This window comes from Salmo salar, chromosome 12, assembly GCF_965601325.2.
Source record: "Salmo salar chromosome 12, fSalSal1, whole genome shotgun sequence".
Lineage (NCBI taxonomy): Eukaryota > Metazoa > Chordata > Actinopteri > Salmoniformes > Salmonidae > Salmo > Salmo salar.
In genome coordinates, this window is record NC_138302.1 from 16,617,741 (window position 1) to 16,638,311 (window position 20,571).

General features: G+C 47.9%; 1 protein-coding gene across 1 annotated transcript in view; it reads right to left on the minus strand.

The window, feature by feature from the left end:
• The window catches only part of LOC106591398 (polycystin-1), a 187,302-nt gene that overhangs the window by 159,833 nt on the left and 6,898 nt on the right, over positions 1-20,571 (minus strand). The window lies entirely within an intron of this gene.

Genomic DNA, 20,571 nt, shown 5'->3' on the forward strand with positions numbered 1-20,571 from the left:
AGCCTAGTGGTTAAGAGTGTAGGGCCACTAGCCTAGCGGTTAAGAGTGTAGGGCCACTAGCCTAGCGGTTAAGAGTGTCGGGCCACTAGCCTAGTGGTTAAGAGTGTAGGGCCACTAGCCTAGTGGTTAAGAGTGTAGGGCCACTAGCCTAGTGGTTAAGAGTGTAGGGCCACTAGCCTTGTGGTTAAGAGTGTAGGGCCACTAGCCTAGTGGTTAAGAGTGCTAAGCCACTAGCCTAGTGGTTAAGAGTGTAGGGCCACTAGCCTAGTGGTTAAGAGTGCTGGACCACTAGCCTAGTGGTTAAGAGTGTCGGGCCACTAGCCTAGCGGTTAAGAGTGTCGGGCCGCTAGCCCAGTGGTTAAGAGCGTCGGGCAGCTAGCCTAGTGGTTAAGAGCGGCGGGCCACTAGCCTAGCGGTTAAGAGCGTCGGGCAGCTAGCCTAGCGATTAAGAGTGTCGGGCCACTAGCCTAGCGGTTAAGAGCGTCGGGCAGCTAGCCTAGCGGTTAAGAGTGTCGGGCCACTAGCCTAGCGGTTAAGAGCGTCGGGCAGCTAGCCTAGCGATTAAGAGTGTCGGGCCACTAGCCTAGCGGTTAAGAGTGTCGGGCCACTAGCCTAGCGGTTAAGAGCGTCGGGCAGCTAGCCTAGCGGTTAAGAGTGTCGGGCCACTAGCCTGATGACGTGGACCCCCATTAACAACAGTCCCCCGGGTACTGATGACGTAGACCCCCATTAACAACAGTCCCCCGGGTGCTGATGACGTGGACCCCCATTAACAACAGTCCCCCGGGTGCTGATGACGTGGACCCCCATTAACAACTGTCCCCCGGGTGCTGATGACGTGGACCCCCATTAACAACTGTCCCCGGGTGCTGATGACGTGGACCCCCATTAACAACTGTCCCCCGGGTGCTGATGACGTGGACCCCCATTAACAACTGTCCCCCGGGTGCTGATGACGTGGACCCCCATTAACAACTGTCCCCCGGGTGCTGATGACGTGGACCCCCATTAACAACTGTCCCCGGGTGCTGATGACGTGGACCCCCATTAACAACTGTCCCCCGGGTGCTGATGACGTGGACCCCCATTAACAACTGTCCCCCGGGTGCTGATGACGTGGACCCCCATTAACAACAGTCCCCTGGGTGCTGATGACGTGGACCCCCATTAACAACTGTCCCCGGGTGCTGATGACGTGGACCCCCATTAAGGCAGCCCCCCGGGTGCTGATGACGTGGACCCCCATTAACAACAGTCCCCCGGGTGCTGATGACGTGGACCCCCATTAACAACTGTCCCCCGGGTGCTGATGACGTGGACCCCCATTAACAACTGTCCCCCGGGTGCTGATGACGTGGACCCCCATTAACAACTGTCCCCGGGTGCTGATGACGTGGACCCCCATTAACAACTGTCCCCCGGGTGCTGATGACGTGGACCCCCATTAACAACTGTCCCCCGGGTGCTGATGACGTGGACCCCCATTAACAACTGTCCCCCGGGTGCTGATGACGTGGACCCCCATTAACAACTGTCCCCGGGTGCTGATGACATGGACCCCCATTAACAACTGTCCCCCGGGTGCTGATGACGTGGACCCCCATTAACAACTGTCCCCCGGGTGCTGATGACGTGGACCCCCATTAACAACTGTCCCCCGGGTGCTGATGACGTGGACCCCCATTAACAACTGTCCCCCGGGTGCTGATGACGTGGACCCCCATTAACAACTGTCCCCCGGGTGCTGATGACGTGGACCCCCATTAACAACTGTCCCCCGGGTGCTGATGACGTGGACTCCCATTAACAACTGTCCCCGGGTGCTGATGACGTGGACCCCCATTAAGGCAGCCCCCCGGGTGCTGATGACTTGGACCCCCATTAAGGCAGCCCCCCACACCTCTCTGACTCAGAGGCTTGTTGGGGTTAAATGTGGGACACACATTTCGGTTCAAGTGACTAGGAATCCCCCTCCATCCATCCACTAATGAAGACAGAAATACAGCCCTAATGGGTCCAGACACAGAACAAACATCCACTAATGAGGACAGATATACAGCCCTAATGGGTCCAGACACAGAACAAACATCCACTAATGAAGACAGAAATACAGCCCTAATGGGTCCCGACACAGAACAAACATCCACTAATGAAGACAGAAATACAGCCCTAATGGGTCCCGACACAGAACAAACATCCACTAATGAAGACAGAAATACAGCCCTAATGGGTCCAGACACAGAACAAACATCCACTAATGAAGACAGATATACAGCCCTAATGGGTCCCGACACAGAACAAACATCCACTAATGAAGACAGAAATACAGCCCTAATGGGTCCCGACACAGAACAAACATCCACTAATGAAGACAGAAATACAGCCCTAATGGGTCCAGACACAGAACAAACATCCACTAATGAAGACAGAAATACAGCCCTAATGGGTCCCGACACAGAACAAACATCCACTACTGAAGACAGAAATACAGCCCTAATGGGTCCAGACACAGAACAAACATCCACTAATGAAGACAGAAATACAGCCCTAATGGGTCCAGACACAGAACAAACATCCACTAGGATCACTGCTTTACCACACCTGCTCTGTGGGACTACAGGGAGATACCTGCTCTGTGGGACTACAGGGAGACACCTGCTCTGTGGGACTACAGGGAGACACCTGCTCTGTGGGACTACAGGGAGACACCTGCTCTGTGGGACTACAGGGAGACACCTGCTCTGTGGGACTACAGGGAGACACCTGCTCTGTGGGACTACAGGGAGATACCTGCTCTGTGGGACTACAGGGAGACACCTGCTCTGTGGGACTACAGGGAGACACCTGCTCTGTGGGACTACAGGGAGACACCTGCTCTGTGGGACTACAAGGAGACACCTGCTCTGTGGGACTACAGGGAGACACCTGCTCTGTGGGACTACAGGGAGACACCTGCTCTGTGGGAACTACAGGGAGACACCTGCTCTGTGGGACTACAGGGAGACACCTGCTCTGTGGGACTACAGGGAGACACCTGCTCTGTGGGACTACAGGGAGACACCTGCTCTGTGGGAACTACAGGGAGACACCTGCTCTGTGGGACTACAGGGAGACACCTGCTCTGTGGGACTACAGGGAGACACCTGCTCTGTGGGACTACAGGGAGACACCTGCTCTGTGGGACTACAGGGAGACACCTGCTCTGTGGGACTACAGGGAGACACCTGCTCTGTGGGAACTACAGGGAGACACCTGCTCTGTGGGACTACAGGGAGACACCTGCTCTGTGGGACTACAGGGAGACACCTGCTCTGTGGGACTACAGGGAGACACCTGCTCTGTGGGACTACAGGGAGACACCTGCTCTGTGGGACTACAGGGAGACACCTGCTCTGTGGGACTACAGGGAGGGAGAGACTGTCTCTTAACTCCACCAGAGCGAGGGAGGGAGAGAGAAAGAAGGGAGGATGAGAGGGAGGGAAATAGACACGTCTCATCGTAAGACACAATGTGTGTATAAATGTTGAAAGTCCTACACACCTGTAACCTGCTCGACATCAGTTCAGTCACACTCAGAGACCAGCTCGCTATACATGGAAATGTCATCTGATCTGTGTGTGTCCATGCCAACTGTTTACAGTGTGTGAGTGAGTGAGTGAGTGAGTGAGTGAGTGAGTGAGTGAGTGAGTGAGTGAGTGAGTGAGTGAGTGAGTGAGTGAGTGAGTGAGTGAGTGAGTGAGTGAGTGAGTGAGTGAGTGAGTGAGTGAGTGAGTGAGTGAGAGAGAGTGTGCAGGCAAGGGCGGCCATTCCCAAAAGGAAACATCTGCACATTCCAGACGAGCTCTGTAAGAGAGCGGGAAGAGAGAGAGGGAGAGAGGGAGGGAGAGAGAGGGGGGGAGAGAGAGCGCAACATATCCTCCAGAAAGACTGAAGAGAAGGGGGGGGGGGGTCAGGCGGCTGACTTGGGGCCTTGTGGCTTGGTCACCTCTCTGTTCTGGTGCTCTGTTAAACTCATCACTATTGGGGAGAAGTGTGTGTGAGTTGCCCCCTCCTATTCTAGTTGATGATTAGGAGAGAGATCCTATCTGGTGTTACCACTGTCCCCTTTTGTAAAACTCTTACTCTCTCTCTCTCTCTCTCTCACACACACACACACACAACGTGCGGTCAGGGTAAGCAGTGCCTGTGAAAATGAATAAAAATATGTAATTCAAAAAATATATATATATATTACACTACTGTTCAAAAGTCTGGGGTCACTTAGAAATGTCCTTGTTTTTGAAAGAAAAGCACATTTTCTGTCCATTAAAATAACATCAAATTGATCAGAAATACAGTGTAGACATTGTTAATGTTATAAATGACTATTGTAGCTGGAAACGGCTGATTTTTTATGGAATATCTACACAGGCGTACAGAGGCCTATTATCAGCAACCATCACTCCTGTGTTCCAATGGCACGTTGTGTTAGCTAATCCAAGTTTATCATTTTAAAAGGATAATTGATCATTAGAAAACCCTTTTGCAATTGTTAGCACAGCTGAAAACTATTGTTCTGATTAAAGAAGCATTAAACCTGGCCTTCTTTAGACTAGTTGTAAATCCCAATCCACTGTATGCCACATAGGTTTGTAACTAATAGATTCTCTATGATTTAGTTTTATTTGCTAGCAGAGAATGTTAAACAATACTGTGTGTGTGTGTGTGTGTGTGTGTGTGTGTGTGTGTGTGTGTGTGTGTGTGTGTGTGTGTGTGTGTGTGTGTGTGTGTGTGTGTGTGTGTGTGCGTGCGTGCGCTAAGTGTTGGAATGGTAAATACCACAGAATTATTGTTTTCTGTTGGCACAAGAGACAGGGGGGAAAGGAGACGGTGAATTGTTTGGAAGATTCTGTTCTGACTTTCACAGACTAGAGCTGGCAATACTGACCATTCAGAAGAAAGAGGTGTCTGTCGTGTAGGATCGTCTGAATCTGATATGGAAGACGGAAAATCCAAACGAGAGCTCTATGTTCTCGGGCAAGAGCTCGGTGTGGATATTTGCACACCGTCTAGCGTCAAGGGAACTCGCTGGATCCCCCACGTCCACAGAGCCCTCAGTGTTCCTACGGCATGGACAAGACAAGGACCTTGCCACTGACAAAGGCCAGTAGTCCGTTGTTCTGCAGCACATGGAGCACCTGGCCGTAGCATCAACAACAGCGGAAGTTCAAGGGCGGGCAAAGAAGATCAGTTTTACACAGGAAATGTAATACCACACTAGTTTAAACAAATAGGTTCAAGACTCAAAAGAACTTTCAGAATCAAGTAATTGACAGGTGACAGTTTATTTACTGACTACTTAACAGATAAAACAGGAAATGGAGAATGCACTCGTGTGTGTATTCTGCCGTTTTCTCTCAGACATGTTTGAGGAGCTGTCCTCACTTAGCCTCACCCTGCAGAGGAATGACCTGATCCTCCCCCAAGCCACGTCAGAGTTGAGGAAGACAGTGACCAGACTGGAAGCACTAAAACTTAGGTCAAAGGCAGGAGACATGCTGGAGAAGATCCAGACCATGCTTGCTCAGCAGCGGGGTGATGAGAGGAGATTGCAGGTGTGTTAGGATGAGAGCTTGTTAGGATGTAAGAGAAATCGATGATTAAAATCGACGATTAAGACAGATTCTCAGTGTGAGAATCAGTGTATTCGTTGCCCAATAGAACAACTTGAGGATAAGGAGGGAAATGCAGTGGAGAAGTCTTTCCATGTTTTTCAGATGGCCAGACATTTCATTGTGTGTTGGTGTGTGTGTCTCTGTGTGTGTGTGTTATTTCTGTTAAAGGGAATAACACTGAAGGGGAATCTGAAAGGCTTCACGGACCTCACCGATCCCTAGCTGAAGCAGCACATGGAGGCGGCCATCAACATCGGCGTGGATGATCTCAAAGCCAGGTTTGGTGGTTTGCTGAAGGATGAGGGTGTCCAGACCCCAGTGGAGTCTTTCGGAGGGCTAAACCCTGACACATGGCCAGAAGACCAGGCCAGCCTTCTCACCTTTGGCGATGATGGTGTGGCAGAATGATGAGGCATTTCAAGGAGCCTCTAGAGAGGTAAGAATTTATTTGACACTGCATTGCTCTGTTCAATCCTGCAGATCGGGATGCAACATGGCTGCAATCCAGGATGAGTGGCAGGGGCTGAAAATCCTGGTCAGCCACAATTTCAAGGACAAGTCCTACAGTGGCCTGTGGGGGACCATGTTGACAAAGGACCCCTACAGGTACGATTACAAGGTCGACTAACAGTCCTGAGTGGTTATGTATGGTATCCTATGGTTGGGTTTGATAAGTTAATGGTAAGTGGTATCTAATGGGCTTAATGTTATCTTTTCCCTAGAACCTACTGGAGTTGGTGCAGCTTATGCTGGTGCTGCCCATTTCAGCCGCCCAGTGTGAGCGAGGCGTCTCTGTGCAGAACTGGATTAAGAATTCGACAAGAAGCTGCCTTGGAGTCTCCACCAGGGAAGACCTGATGAGGATCAGTCTGGAGGGGCCTTCTGTCGAGGAGTTGGATCCCACTCCTGCCGTGGACCGCTGACTGACCTCTAAGCAGCTGGACAACTGATATCCTTTGGGTCCAGAAGGCAGGGTCAGCGTGTGATTTTGGTCCCTTAGTACACGCACACACACTCAGTATAAATATGGACGTAATAAATGGTTTGTTAATAAACTCTGATACATTTTTCACTGTGCTCCTAAATTTCTTTGTGTGCTCCTACATTTTTTTTCATTTAGGAGCGCATGTACTCCTTGGGAAAAAAGTTAGCATAGAGCCCAGCATTTACAACATTACCAATGTCTACACTGTATTTCATTTACAACATTACCAATGTCTACACTGTATTTCATTTACAACATTACCAATGTCTACACTGTATTTCATTGACAACATTACCAATGTCTACACTGTATTTCATTGACAACATTAACAATGTCTACACTGTATTTCTGATCAATTTGATGTTATTTTATGGACAATTTTGTTTTTGCTTTTCTTTCAAAAACAAGGACATTTCTAAGTGATCCCAAACTTTTGAACGGTAGTGTACTTTTTATCAATAATTATTTAGTCATCTTCATGTTTTGGCTGCGTGATAAAAATCGATTTCTGAACTAGTACTTCCCAAATTTACGGTTCAAAATGTGCCATGTACCTTTCCCCGCCCTTCAAACTCCAAACTCAATGCATGTCCTTGACATGAGTGTTTCTCTACCTAACGGACAGCGAAAGGAGAGAGCTTCGCTGCCTTTCATGTGTTAATATGTCCCATTCATTTTCATTGCACTCAAATGATAAATGACATGCGTATTGGGGTGAAAAAAGTCATGAGATAGGCAGGAGGATAGGCAGGAGGATAGGCAGGGGGATAGGCAGGGGGATAGGCAGGGGAATTGGCAGGAGGATAGGCAGGGGGATAGGCAGGGGGATAGGCAGGAGGATAGGCAGGGGGATAGGCAGGGGGATAGGCAGGGGGATAGGCAGGAGGATAGGCAGGTGGATAGGCAGGGGGATAGGCAGGGGGATAGGCAGAAGGATAGGCAGGGGGATTGGCAGGAGGATAGGCAGGGGGATAGGCAGGGGGATTGGCAGGAGGATAGGCAGGGGGATAGGCAGGGGGATTGGCAGGGGGATAGGCAGGGGGATAGGCAGGGGGATAGGCAGGGGGATAGGCAGGAGGATAGGCAGGGGGATAGGCAGGGGGATAGGCAGGGGGATTGGCAGGAGGATAGGCAGGGGAATAGGCAGGGGGATTGGCAGGAGGATAGGCAGGGGGATAGGCAGGGGGATTGGCAGGAGGATAGGCAGGGGGATAGGCAGGGGGATAGGCAGGAGGATAGGCAGGAGGATAGGCAGCGCTCCTAGACGTCATCTGCCAGTTAAGTTTGTTTTACTGCTAGCTAAAGTAAGCTGATCAGGAAGGACGGGTAATATAATGCATCTGAAACAGTTTTCAAAATAGGATTTTGTAGCGAAACGGGGCGTGATAAGGGATGGGTGGCCAACAACTGAGCTTAGGGACCTACATCAAAGAACGGGACAGAAAATAACCCATTTAAATCTGAGTGGTATCAACTGAAAGACTGTGTGGCTGCGCTGCTAGCTGCCGACTCTACTGCTTCCCCCACCTCCAAATCAAATTTCCAAATCAAATGTTATTGGTCACATACACATGGTTAGCAGACGTTAATGCGAGTGTAGCGAAATGCTTGTTTCTTATTTCTTACCTCCTGTTAACCACCAGTGACAGCGTGTGGCCAGGAGTCTGTTACCGCGACCTGAACAACTAGCCTATAGCGCTCAACAAGCATGAGAAATCTGTCTCTCACATCCAAAGCCAGATGGCTGTTAAGGCATTTGGCAGCTGGCAAATAGATCTGGCATTGAATGCACAACGGAGATTAAACATCAGCGTGCACAATGCAGAAGGTAAAAAAGAACCGTGAGGTGTTGAAAGACCTAGCTAATTAATGCTACATGCTACCTAGGTAAACAGAACAGTGAGATGTTGAAAGACCTAGCTAATTAATGCTACATGCTACCTAGGTAAACAGAACAGTGAGATGTTGAAAGACCTAGCTAATTAATGCTACATGCTACCTAGGTAAACAGAACAGTGAGATGTTGAAAGACCTAGCTAATTAATGCTACATGCTACCTAGGTAAACAGAACAGTGAGATGTTGAAAGACCTAGCTAATTAATGCTACATGCTACCTAGGTAAACAGAACAGTGAGATGTTGAAAGACCTAGCTAATTAATGCTACATGCTACCTAGGTAAACAGAACAGTGAGATGTTGAAAGACCTAGCTAATTAATGCTACATGCTACCTAGGTAAACAGCAGTTGGCATTCTGTGGCAACGATGAATTTGGGGAGTTTCTCCCATTCTTCTCTGCAGATCCTCTCAAGCTCTGTCAGGTTGGATGGGGAGCGTCGCTGCATAGATATTTTCAGGTCTCTCCAGAGATGTTAGATCAGGTTCAAGTCTGGGCTGTGTCTGAGCCACTCAAGGACATTCAGACACTTGTCCTGAAGCCACTCCTGCGTTGTCTTGGCTGTGTGCTTACGGTCGTTGTCCTGTTGGAAGCTGAACCTTCACCCCAGTCTGTGGTCCTGAGCACTCTGGAGCAGGTTTTCATCAAGGATCTCTCTGTACTTTGCTCTGTTCATTTTCCCCTCAATCCTGACTAGTCTCCCAGTCCCTGCCGCTGAAAAACATCCCCATAGCATGATGCTGCCCGGAGGTAAGGGAGAGAACAGCTCGTGGCTGAAGTGTTTAGGGGCCTTCCTCAGGCACCGTTTAGAGTAGAAGTTCTGGATGGATCAATCTACCCCTCCCTCCCGTTTGTTCATGTGTGTGTGTGTGTGTTCGTGTGTGTGTTCGTGTGTGTGTGTGTGTGTGTTCGTGTGTGTTCGTGTGTGTGTGTGTGTGTGTGTGTGTTTGTGTGTGTTCGTGTGTGTTTGTGTGTGTGTGTTTTTGTGTGTGTGTGTGTGTGTGTGTGTGTGTGTGTGTGTGTGTGTGTGTGTGTGTGTGTTCGTGTGTGTGTGTGTGTGTGTGTGTGTGTGTGTGTGTGTGTGTGTGTGTGTGTTCGTGTGTGTGTGTGTGTGTGTGTGTGTGTGTGTGTGTGTGTGTGTGAGTGTGTGAGTGTGAGTGTGTTCCTACATTATTAGGGCCACAATATCCTGACAAGGTAGAAAACAAGAAACATTTAGAAAAGTCAAGACTTTTTCCATGTCCTGAATTTGTTAAGATGCGCTTTTAGGCTGAAGGGTTTATGGTTAAGGTTGGGTTAGGTTTATGGTTAAGGTTTGGGGTTAAGGGTTAGGTTTATGGTTAAGGTTGGGTTAGGTTTATGGTTAAGGTTTGGGGTTAAGGGTTAGGTTTATGGTTAAGGTTGGGTTAGGTTTATGGTTAAGGTTTGGGGTTAAGGGTTAGGTTTATGGTTAAGGGTTGTGGTTAGGTTTATGGTTAAGGTTAGGGGTTGAGGTTAGGGGTAGGGGTTGAGGTTAGGTTTATGGTTAAGGTTAGGGGTTGAGGTTAAGGTTAGGGGTTGAGGATCGGTTTATGGTTAAGGTTAGGGGTTTAGGTTAAGGTTAGGGGTTGAGGTTAGGTTTATGGTTAAGGTTAGGGGTTTAGGTTAAGGTTAGGGGTTGAGGTTAGGTTAATGGTTAAGGTTAGGGGTTAAGGTTAGGGGTTGAAGTTAGGTTTATGGTTAAGGTTAGGGGTTGAGGTTAGGGGTTTGGGTTAAGGTTAGGGGTTGAAGTTAGGTTTATGGTTAAGGTTAGGGGTTGAGGTTAAGGTTAGGGGTTGAGGTTAGGTTTATGGTTAAGGTTAGGGGTTTAGGTTAAGGTTAGGGGTTGAGGTTAGGTTAATGGTTAAGGTTAGGGGTTAAGGTTAGGGGTTGAAGTTAGGTTTATGGTTAAGGTTAGGGGTTGAGGTTAGGGGTTTGGGTTAAGGTTAGGGGTTGAAGTTAGGTTTATGGTTAAGGTTAGGGGTTGAGGTTAGGGGTAGTGTGTGTATGACTGTATAATGTGACCTCCTCCATGTGTATTAGCTAGCAGCAGGCTGGCTCCTGTTCTCCCAGCTACCTCCAGCACATATGGTTCTGCTTCACACACAGAAGTATGGGCAAGGATACACACACACACACACGGTTCTGTTTTAGTAACGGCGTGGCCGGGGCCAATGATCTAACCATTCCTTATAAGGGCTGTCTGGTGCCACTTATACTGGGCTGGAGAAGCACACAACTGGGACAAGAGAGAGAAAGAAAGTAGAGAGAGAGAGATAGAAAGTGGAGAGAGAGAGAAAGTGGAGAGAGAGAAAGTGGAGAGAGAGAGAAAGTGGAGAGAGAGAGAAAGTGGAGAGAGAGAGAAAGTGGAGAGAGAGATTGAAAGTGGAGAGAGAGAGCAGAGAGAGAGCAGAGAGAGATGAATCCTCCATATGGGTTCTCATGTCAAGCTGTTTATAGCAAAAAATATATAAAAAATTATCTAATAGTTTTGAATTGGATGATGTGTGGAGAGCCTCTCTCTCTCTCTCTCTCTCTCCCTCCCTCCCTCCCTCCCTCCCCCCAGAGTAGAGGCACTCCCCTCCCTCCATGTTTTGTTTATGTTTGAGACTATAAGCAGTGTGAAGATCAGCCAGAGCTGGAGGAGAAGGAGGGAAGAGACCCAGGGGAGAACCGTAAGGCCCAGCGAGGGAGAACAATCCCCCCACTGTGGAGTGCCTCTACTCTAGACAGGTCGCCCCTATCACTTCCATCATGAAGCTCCAGCCACAGTGGCTAGCCAGTCTGCTCTCCCTGCCCAGGACGGGGAGCCCTCTTCTGCATGGTCCCTGGGGACATGTGTACTTTCCCCATCATAGGACGGACAGGGAGGGAGGGAGGGAGGGAGGAGTGTGGAAGAAGGAGATTGGTGGGGCCCTGCTCCGCAGGGCGGGTCAGTCTCGCTCTTCCTCTCGTCTTTAGAACATTCTGTCCATTCTGCTGCTCAGGCTGTCTGGAGTCCAGCTGGCAAGAGAGCTGGGCAGCTGTGAGCGGTGATTTCACACACACTTTCGATCTCTCCACAGTTTCTCCTTTTTTCCTCTGCCTCTCTCCTCAATCTCTTTCTCGCTCTCCACACACTCCAGTCAGTAGTCTCTCTCCCTCTCTCCCCTCCTCTCCTCTCCTCTCTATTTCTCTCCAGTCAGTAGTCTCCCTCTCTCCCCTCCTTCTCTCCTCTCCTCTCTATTTCTCTCCAGTCAGTAGTCTCCCTCTCTCCCCTCCTTCTCTCCTCTCCTCTCTATTTCTCTCCAGTCAGTAGTCTCCCTCTCTCCCCTCCTTCTCTCCTCTCCTCTCTATTTCTCTCCAGTCAGTAGTCTCCCTCTCTCCCCTCCTTCTCTCCTCTCCTCTCTATTTCTCTCCAGTCAGTAGTCTCCCTCTCTCCCCTCCTCTCCTCTCCTCTCTATTTCTCTCCAGTCTCCTGGCCGTGAATGTCGGTCTTCTAATTATAGGACCAAAGCAAATTATTACCGTTTCCATCTCTCTTCAAATCTCTCTCCATTTCTCTCCATCTCGCTCCAAATCTCTCCATCTCTGACAGCAGAGAGGAGAGAAGGATAGAGAGAGAGTGGAGAAGGAGGAGAAGAGTCACAGAGTGGAGAAGGAAGAGAGAGGAGGGAGAGAGAGCGATGGTGGGAGAGGAGGGAGAGAGACTGTTTTTCCAGGCCAGTCTGGTTGGCACACATTTACAGTGTGGTGAGCTGTGAAGAGTCTCTCTCCCCCTGTCCTCCCTCTCTGACTCTCTCCAAGTGAAACAGGCAAAGAGGCCTTTGTAGTTAACCACCAACCAGTCATCCCAACTCAAACCACGTCTCTCCATCCACCTGTCCTCTCTCTCCTTCATTCCACCTACAACTTAATCCCTCCTCTTCTCATTCCCTCTCCGCTCACTCACTCTTCTACCAGACCTCTTTTCATCACCCTCTCTCTCCCTCCCTGTCTCCCCCCACCCTCCCTGTCTCCCCCCACCCTCCCCGTCTCCCCCACCTTCCCTCTCGCCCCCCCACCCTCCCCGTCTCCCCCCCACCTTCCCTCTGATCTAGCTCTAGAGGAGTGTGGATTAGAGACAACACACACTCTGCTGACTAGAGGCCTGATCTAGCTCTAGAGGAGTGTGGATTAGAGACAACACACACTCTGCTGACTAGAGGCCTGATCTAGCTCTAGAGGAGTGTGGATTACGGACAACACACACTCTGCTGACTAGAGGCCTGATCTAGCTCTAGAGGAGTGTGGATTAGAGACAACACACACTCTGCTGACTAGAGGCCTGATCTAGCTCTAGAGGAGTGTGGATTAGAGACAACACACACTCTGCTGACTAGAGGTCTGATCTAGCTCTAGAGGAGTGTGGATTAGGGACAACACACACTCTGCTGACTAGAGACCTGATCTAGCTCTAGAGGAGTGTGGATTAGAGACAACACACACTCTGCTGACTAGAGGTCTGATCTAGCTCTAGAGGAGTGTGGATTAGAGACAACACACACTCTGCTGACTAGAGGTCTGATCTAGCTCTAGAGGAGTGTGGATTAGGGACAACACACACTCTGCTGACTAGAGGTCTGATCTAGCTCTAGAGGAGTGTGGATTAGAGACAACACACACTCTGCTGACTAGAGGCCTGATCTAGCTCTAGAGGAGTGTGGATTAGAGACAACACACACTCTGCTGACTAGAGGTCTGATCTAGCTCTAGAGGAGTGTGGATTAGGGACAACACACACTCTGCTGACTAGAGGTCTGATCTAGCTCTAGAGGAGTGTGGATTAGAGACAACACACACTCTGCTGACTAGAGGCCTGATCTAGCTCTAGAGGAGTGTGGATTAGAGACAACACACACTCTGCTGACTAGAGGCCTGATCTAGCTCTAGAGGAGTGTGGATTAGAGACAACACACACTCTGCTGACTAGAGGCCTGATCTAGCTCTAGAGGAGTGTGGATTAGGGACAACACACACTCTGCTGACTAGAGGTCTGATCTAGCTCTAGAGGAGTGTGGATTAGAGACAACACACACTCTGCTGACTAGAGGTCTGATCTAGCTCTAGAGGAGTGTGGATTAGAGACAACACACACTCTGCTGACTAGAGACCTGATCTAGCTCTAGAGGAGTGTGGATTAGGGACAACACACACTCTGCTGACTAGAGGTCTGATCTAGCTCTAGAGGAGTGTGGATTAGAGACAACACACACTCTGCTGACTAGAGGTCTGATCTAGCTCTAGAGGAGTGTGGATTAGGGACAACACACACTCTGCTGACTAGAGGCCTGATCTAGCTCTAGAGGAGTGTGGATTAGAGACAACACACACTCTGCTGACTAGAGGTCTGATCTAGCTCTAGAGGAGTGTGGATTAGAGACAACACACACTCTGCTGACTAGAGGTCTGATCTAGCTCTAGAGGAGTGTGGATTAGGGACAACACACACTCTGCTGACTAGAGGTCTGATCTAGCTCTAGAGGAGTGTGGATTAGGGACAACACACACTCTGCTGACTAGAGGTCTGATCTAGCTCTAGAGGAGTGTGGATTAGGGACAACACACACTCTGCTGACTAGAGGTCTGATCTAGCTCTAGAGGAGTGTGGATTAGAGACAACACACACTCTGCTGACTAGAGGCCTGATCTAGCTCTAGAGGAGTGTGGATTAGAGACAACACACACTCTGCTGACTAGAGGTCTGATCTAGCTCTAGAGGAGTGTGGATTAGAGACAACACACACTCTGCTGACTAGAGGTCTGATCTAGCTCTAGAGGAGTGTGGATTAGAGACAACACACACTCTGCTGACTAGAGGTCTGATCTAGCTCTAGAGGAGTGTGGATTAGAGACAACACACACTCTGCTGACTAGAGGTCTGATCTAGCTCTAGAGGAGTGTGGATTAGGGACAACACACACTCTGCTGACTAGAGGTCTGATCTAGCTCTAGAGGAGTGTGGATTAGAGACAACACACACTCTGCTGACTAGAGGTCTGATCTAGCTCTAGAGGAGTGTGGATTAGAGACAACACACACTCTGCTGACTAGAGGTCTGATCTAGCTCTAGAGGAGTGTGGATTAGAGACAACACACACTCTGCTGACTAGAGGCCTGATCTAGCTCTAGAGGAGTGTGGATTAGAGACAACACACACTCTGCTGACTAGAGGTCTGATCTAGCTCTAGAGGAGTGTGGATTAGAGACAACACACACTCTGCTGACTAGAGGTCTGATCTAGCTCTAGAGGAGTGTGGATTAGAGACAACACACACTCTGCTGACTAGAGGTCTGATCTAGCTCTAGAGGAGTGTGGATTAGAGACAACACACACTCTGCTGACTAGAGGTCTGATCTAGCTCTAGAGGAGTGTGGATTAGAGACAACACACACTCTGCTGACTAGAGGTCTGATCTAGCTCTAGAGGAGTGTGGATTAGAGACAACACACACTCTGCTGACTAGAGGTCTGATCTAGCTCTAGAGGAGTGTGGATTAGAGACAACACACACTCTGCTGACTAGAGGTCTGATCTAGCTCTAGAGGAGTGTGGATTAGAGACAACACACACTCTGCTGACTAGAGGTCTGATCTAGCTCTAGAGGAGTGTGGATTAGGGACAACACACACTCTGCTGACTAGAGACCTGATCTAGCTCTAGAGGAGTGTGGATTAGAGACAACACACACTCTGCTGACTAGAGGTCTGATCTAGCTCTAGAGGAGTGTGGATTAGGGACAACACACACTCTGCTGACTAGAGGTCTGATCTAGCTCTAGAGGAGTGTGGATTAGAGACAACACACACTCTGCTGACTAGAGGCCTGATCTAGCTCTAGAGGAGTGTGGATTAGGGACAACACACACTCTGCTGACTAGAGGTCTGATCTAGCTCTAGAGGAGTGTGGATTAGAGACAACACACACTCTGCTGACTAGAGACCTGATCTAGCTCTAGAGGAGTGTGGATTAGAGACAACACACACTCTGCTGACTAGAGGCCTGATCTAGCTCTAGAGGAGTGTGGATTAGGGACAACACACACTCTGCTGACTAGAGGTCTGATCTAGCTCTAGAGGAGTGTGGATTAGGGACAACACACACTCTGCTGACTAGAGGTCTGATCTAGCTCTAGAGGAGTGTGGATTAGAGACAACACACACTCTGCTGACTAGAGGTCTGATCTAGCTCTAGAGGAGTGTGGATTAGGGACAACACACACTCTGCTGACTAGAGACCTGATCTAGCTCTAGAGGAGTGTGGATTAGAGACAACACACACTCTGCTGACTAGAGGCCTGATCTAGCTCTAGAGGAGTGTGGATTAGAGACAACACACACTCTGCTGACTAGAGGCCTGATCTAGCTCTAGAGGAGTGTGGATTAGAGACAACACACACTCTGCTGACTAGAGGTCTGATCTAGCTCTAGAGGAGTGTGGATTAGAGACAACACACACTCTGCTGACTAGAGACCTGATCTAGCTCTAGAGGAGTGTGGATTAGAGACAACACACACTCTGCTGACTAGAGGTCTGATCTAGCTCTAGAGGAGTGTGGATTAGGGACAACACACACTCTGCTGACTAGAGGTCTGATCTAGCTCTAGAGGAGTGTGGATTAGGGACAACACACACTCTGCTGACTAGAGGTCTGATCTAGCTCTACAGGAGTGTGGATTAGGGACAACACACACTCTGCTGACTAGAGACCTGATCTAGCTCTAGAGGAGTGTGGATTAGAGACAACACACACTCTGCTGACTAGAGGTCTGATCTAGCTCTAGAGGAGTGTGGATTAGAGACAACACACACTCTGCTGACTAGAGGCCTGATCTAGCTCTAGAGGAGTGTGGAGTCTCTGGTTTAGAAATAGCTGTAGCTAATTATACATGCATGGGAAAAAGGAATGAAATGTCCATAAATGTATGCGTGTGTGTGTGTGTGTGTGTGTGTGTGTGTGTGTGTGTGTGTGTGTGTGTGTGTGTGTGTGTGTGTGTGTGTGTGTGTGTGTGTGTGTGTGTGTGTGTGTGTGCGTATTACTATCCTTGTGGAAATCCCAAAAGTCCCCACAAGGACAGTAATACAAGGAAAATTCTACATCTAACCCTAACCCTAAGATAGTCCCAAGTAGATGTTCAGTAGATGTTCAATAACTGTAACCCATGAAGACAATAGCTATTTTAGGCTTAGTGGTTAGGTTTAAAGTTAGGGTTACAATTACAGTTAGGTTTACGGTTAGGTTAGGGTTAGGTTTACGGTTAGGTTAGGGTTAGGTTTACGGTTAGGTTAGGGTTAGGTTTACGGTTAGGTTAGGGTTAGGTTTACGGTTAGGTTAGGGTTAGGGTTAGGTTTAGGGTTAGGTTTACGGTTAGGTTAGGGTTAGGTTAGGGTTAGGTTTACGGTTAGGTTTACGGTTAGGTTTACGGTTAGGTTAGGGTTAGGTTACGGTTAGGTTAGGGTTAGGGGTTAAGGTAAATAGGATCTTGAATGGAAATACATTTTAGGTCCCCACAAGGATAGTAAAAGATGCTTTGTGTGTGTGTGTGTGTGTGTGTGTGTGTGTGTGTGTGTGTGTGTGGTGTGTGTGTGTGTGTGTGTGTGTGTGTGTGTGTGTGTGTGTGTGTGTGTGTGTGTGTGTAAGAGAGCTCAGAGTCAAAGACTACCTCACACAAACACACAAACACACACATGCATGCGCAAACACACACACGTGAAGAGAGAAATGTCTACACTGAGTCGGTTAATGATGAACCCAGACCATTCTGTTTAACTAGCACCAGTTAACCATTACAGACACACACACACTAGTGCTGGAGCTGTCTGTGGTGTTATGTCCACTGTAATACTGTAGTGACAGTGAAGGGTCATGTCTGTAATGACATACTGTAGTAACAGTGAAGGGTCATGTCTGTAATGACATACTGTAGTAACAGTGAAGGGTCATGTCTGTAATGACATACTGTAGTGACAGTGAAGGGTCATGTCTGTAATGACATACTGTAGTGACAGTGAAGGGTCATGTCTGTAATGACATACTGTAGTGACAGTGAAGGGTCATGTCTGTAATGACATACTGTAGTGACAGTGAAGGGTCATGTCTGTAATGACATACTGTAGTGACAGTGAAGGGTCATGTCTGTAATGACATACTGTAGTAACAGTGAAGGGTCATGTCTGTAATGACATACTGTAGTGACAGTGAAGGGTCATGTCTGTAATGACATACTGTAGTGACAGTGAAGGGTCATGTCTGTAATGACATACTGTAGTGACAGTGAAGGGTCATGTCTGTAATGACATACTGTAGTGACAGTGAAGGGTCATGTCTGTAATGACATACTGTAGTGACAGTGAAGGGTCATGTCTGTAATGACATACTGTAGTGACAGTGAAGGGTCATGTCTGTAATGACATACTGTAGTGACAGTGAAGGGTCATGTCTGTAATGACATACTGTAGTGACAGTGAAGGGTCATGTCTGTAATGACATACTGTAGTGACAGTGAAGGGTCATGTCTGTAATGACATACTGTAGTGACAGTGAAGGGTCATGTCTGTAATGACATACTGTAGTGACAGTGAAGGGTCATGTCTGTAATGACATACTGTAGTGACAGTGAAGGGTCATGTCTGTAATGACATACTGTAGTGACAGTGAAGGGTCATGTCTGTAATGACATACTGTAGTGACAGTGAAGGGTCATGTCTGTAATGACATACTGTAGTGACAGTGAAGGGTCATGTCTGTAATGACATACTGTAGTGACAGTGAAGGGTCATGTCTGTAATGACATACTGTAGTGACAGTGAAGGGTCATGTCTGTAATGACATACTGTAGTGACAGTGAAGGGTCATGTCTGTAATGACATACTGTAGTGACAGTGAAGGGTCATGTCTGTAATGACATACTGTAGTGACAGTGAAGGGTCATGTCTGTAATGACATACTGTAGTGACAGTGAAGGGTCATGTCTGTAATGACATACTGTAGTGACAGTGAAGGGTCATGTCTGTAATGACATACTGTAGTGACAGTGAAGGGTCATGTCTGTAATGACATACTGTAGTGACAGTGAAGGGTCATGTCTGTAATGACATACTGTAGTGACAGTGAAGGGTCATGTCTGTAATGACATACTGTAGTGACAGTGAAGGGTCATGTCTGTAATGACATACTGTAGTGACAGTGAAGGGTCATGTCTGTAATGACATACTGTAGTGACAGTGAAGGGTCATGTCTGTAATGACATACTGTAGTGACAGTGAAGGGTCATGTCTGTAATGACATACTGTAGTGACAGTGAAGGGTCATGTCTGTAATGACATACTGTAGTGACAGTGAAGGGTCATGTCTGTAATGACATACTGTAGTGACAGTGAAGGGTCATGTCTGTAATGACATACTGTAGTGACAGTGAAGGGTCATGTCTGTAATGACATACTGTAGTGACAGTGAAGGGTCATGTCTGTAATGACATACTGTAGTGACAGTGAAGGGTCATGTCTGTAATGACATACTGTAGTGACAGTGAAGGGTCATGTCTGTAATGACATACTGTAGTGACAGTGAAGGGTCATGTCTGTAATGACATACTGTAGTGACAGTGAAGGGTCATGTCTGTAATGACATACTGTAGTGACAGTGAAGGGTCATGTCTGTAATGACATACTGTAGTGACAGTGAAGGGTCATGTCTGTAATGACATACTGTAGTGACAGTGAAGGGTCATGTCTGTAATGACATACTGTAGTGACAGTGAAGGGTCATGTCTGTAATGACATACTGTAGTGACAGTGAAGGGTCATGTCTGTAATGACATACTGTAGTGACAGTGAAGGGTCATGTCTGTAATGACATACTGTAGTGACAGTGAAGGGTCATGTCTGTAATGACATACTGTAGTGACAGTGAAGGGTCATGTCTGTAATGACATACTGTAGTGACAGTGAAGGGTCATGTCTGTAATGACATACTGTAGTGACAGTGAAGGGTCATGTCTGTAATGACATACTGTAGTGACAGTGAAGGGTCATGTCTGTAATGACATACTGTAGTGACAGTGAAGGGTCATGTCTGTAATGACATACTGTAGTGACAGTGAAGGGTCATGTCTGTAATGACATACTGTAGTGACAGTGAAGGGTCATGTCTGTAATGACATACTGTAGTGACAGTGAAGGGTCATGTCTGTAATGACATACTGTAGTGACAGTGAAGGGTCATGTCTGTAATGACATACTGTAGTGACAGTGAAGGGTCATGTCTGTAATGACATACTGTAGTGACAGTGAAGGGTCATGTCTGTAATGACATACTGTAGTGACAGTGAAGGGTCATGTCTGTAATGACATACTGTAGTGACAGTGAAGGGTCATGTCTGTAATGACATACTGTAGTGACAGTGAAGGGTCATGTCTGTAATGACATACTGTAGTGACAGTGAAGGGTCATGTCTGTAATGACATACTGTAGTGACAGTGAAGGGTCATGTCTGTAATGACATACTGTAGTGACAGTGAAGGGTCATGTCTGTAATGACATACTGTAGTGACAGTGAAGGGTCATGTCTGTAATGACATACTGTAGTGACAGTGAAGGGTCATGTCTGTAATGACATACTGTAGTGACAGTGAAGGGTCATGTCTGTAATGACATACTGTAGTGACAGTGAAGGGTCATGTCTGTAATGACATACTGTAGTGACAGTGAAGGGTCATGTCTGTAATGACATACTGTAGTGACAGTGAAGGGTCATGTCTGTAATGACATACTGTAGTGACAGTGAAGGGTCATGTCTGTAATGACATACTGTAGTGACAGTGAAGGGTCATGTCTGTAATGACATACTGTAGTGACAGTGAAGGGTCATGTCTGTAATGACATACTGTAGTGACAGTGAAGGGTCATGTCTGTAATGACATACTGTAGTGACAGTGAAGGGTCATGTCTGTAATGACATACTGTAGTGACAGTGAAGGGTCATGTCTGTAATGACATA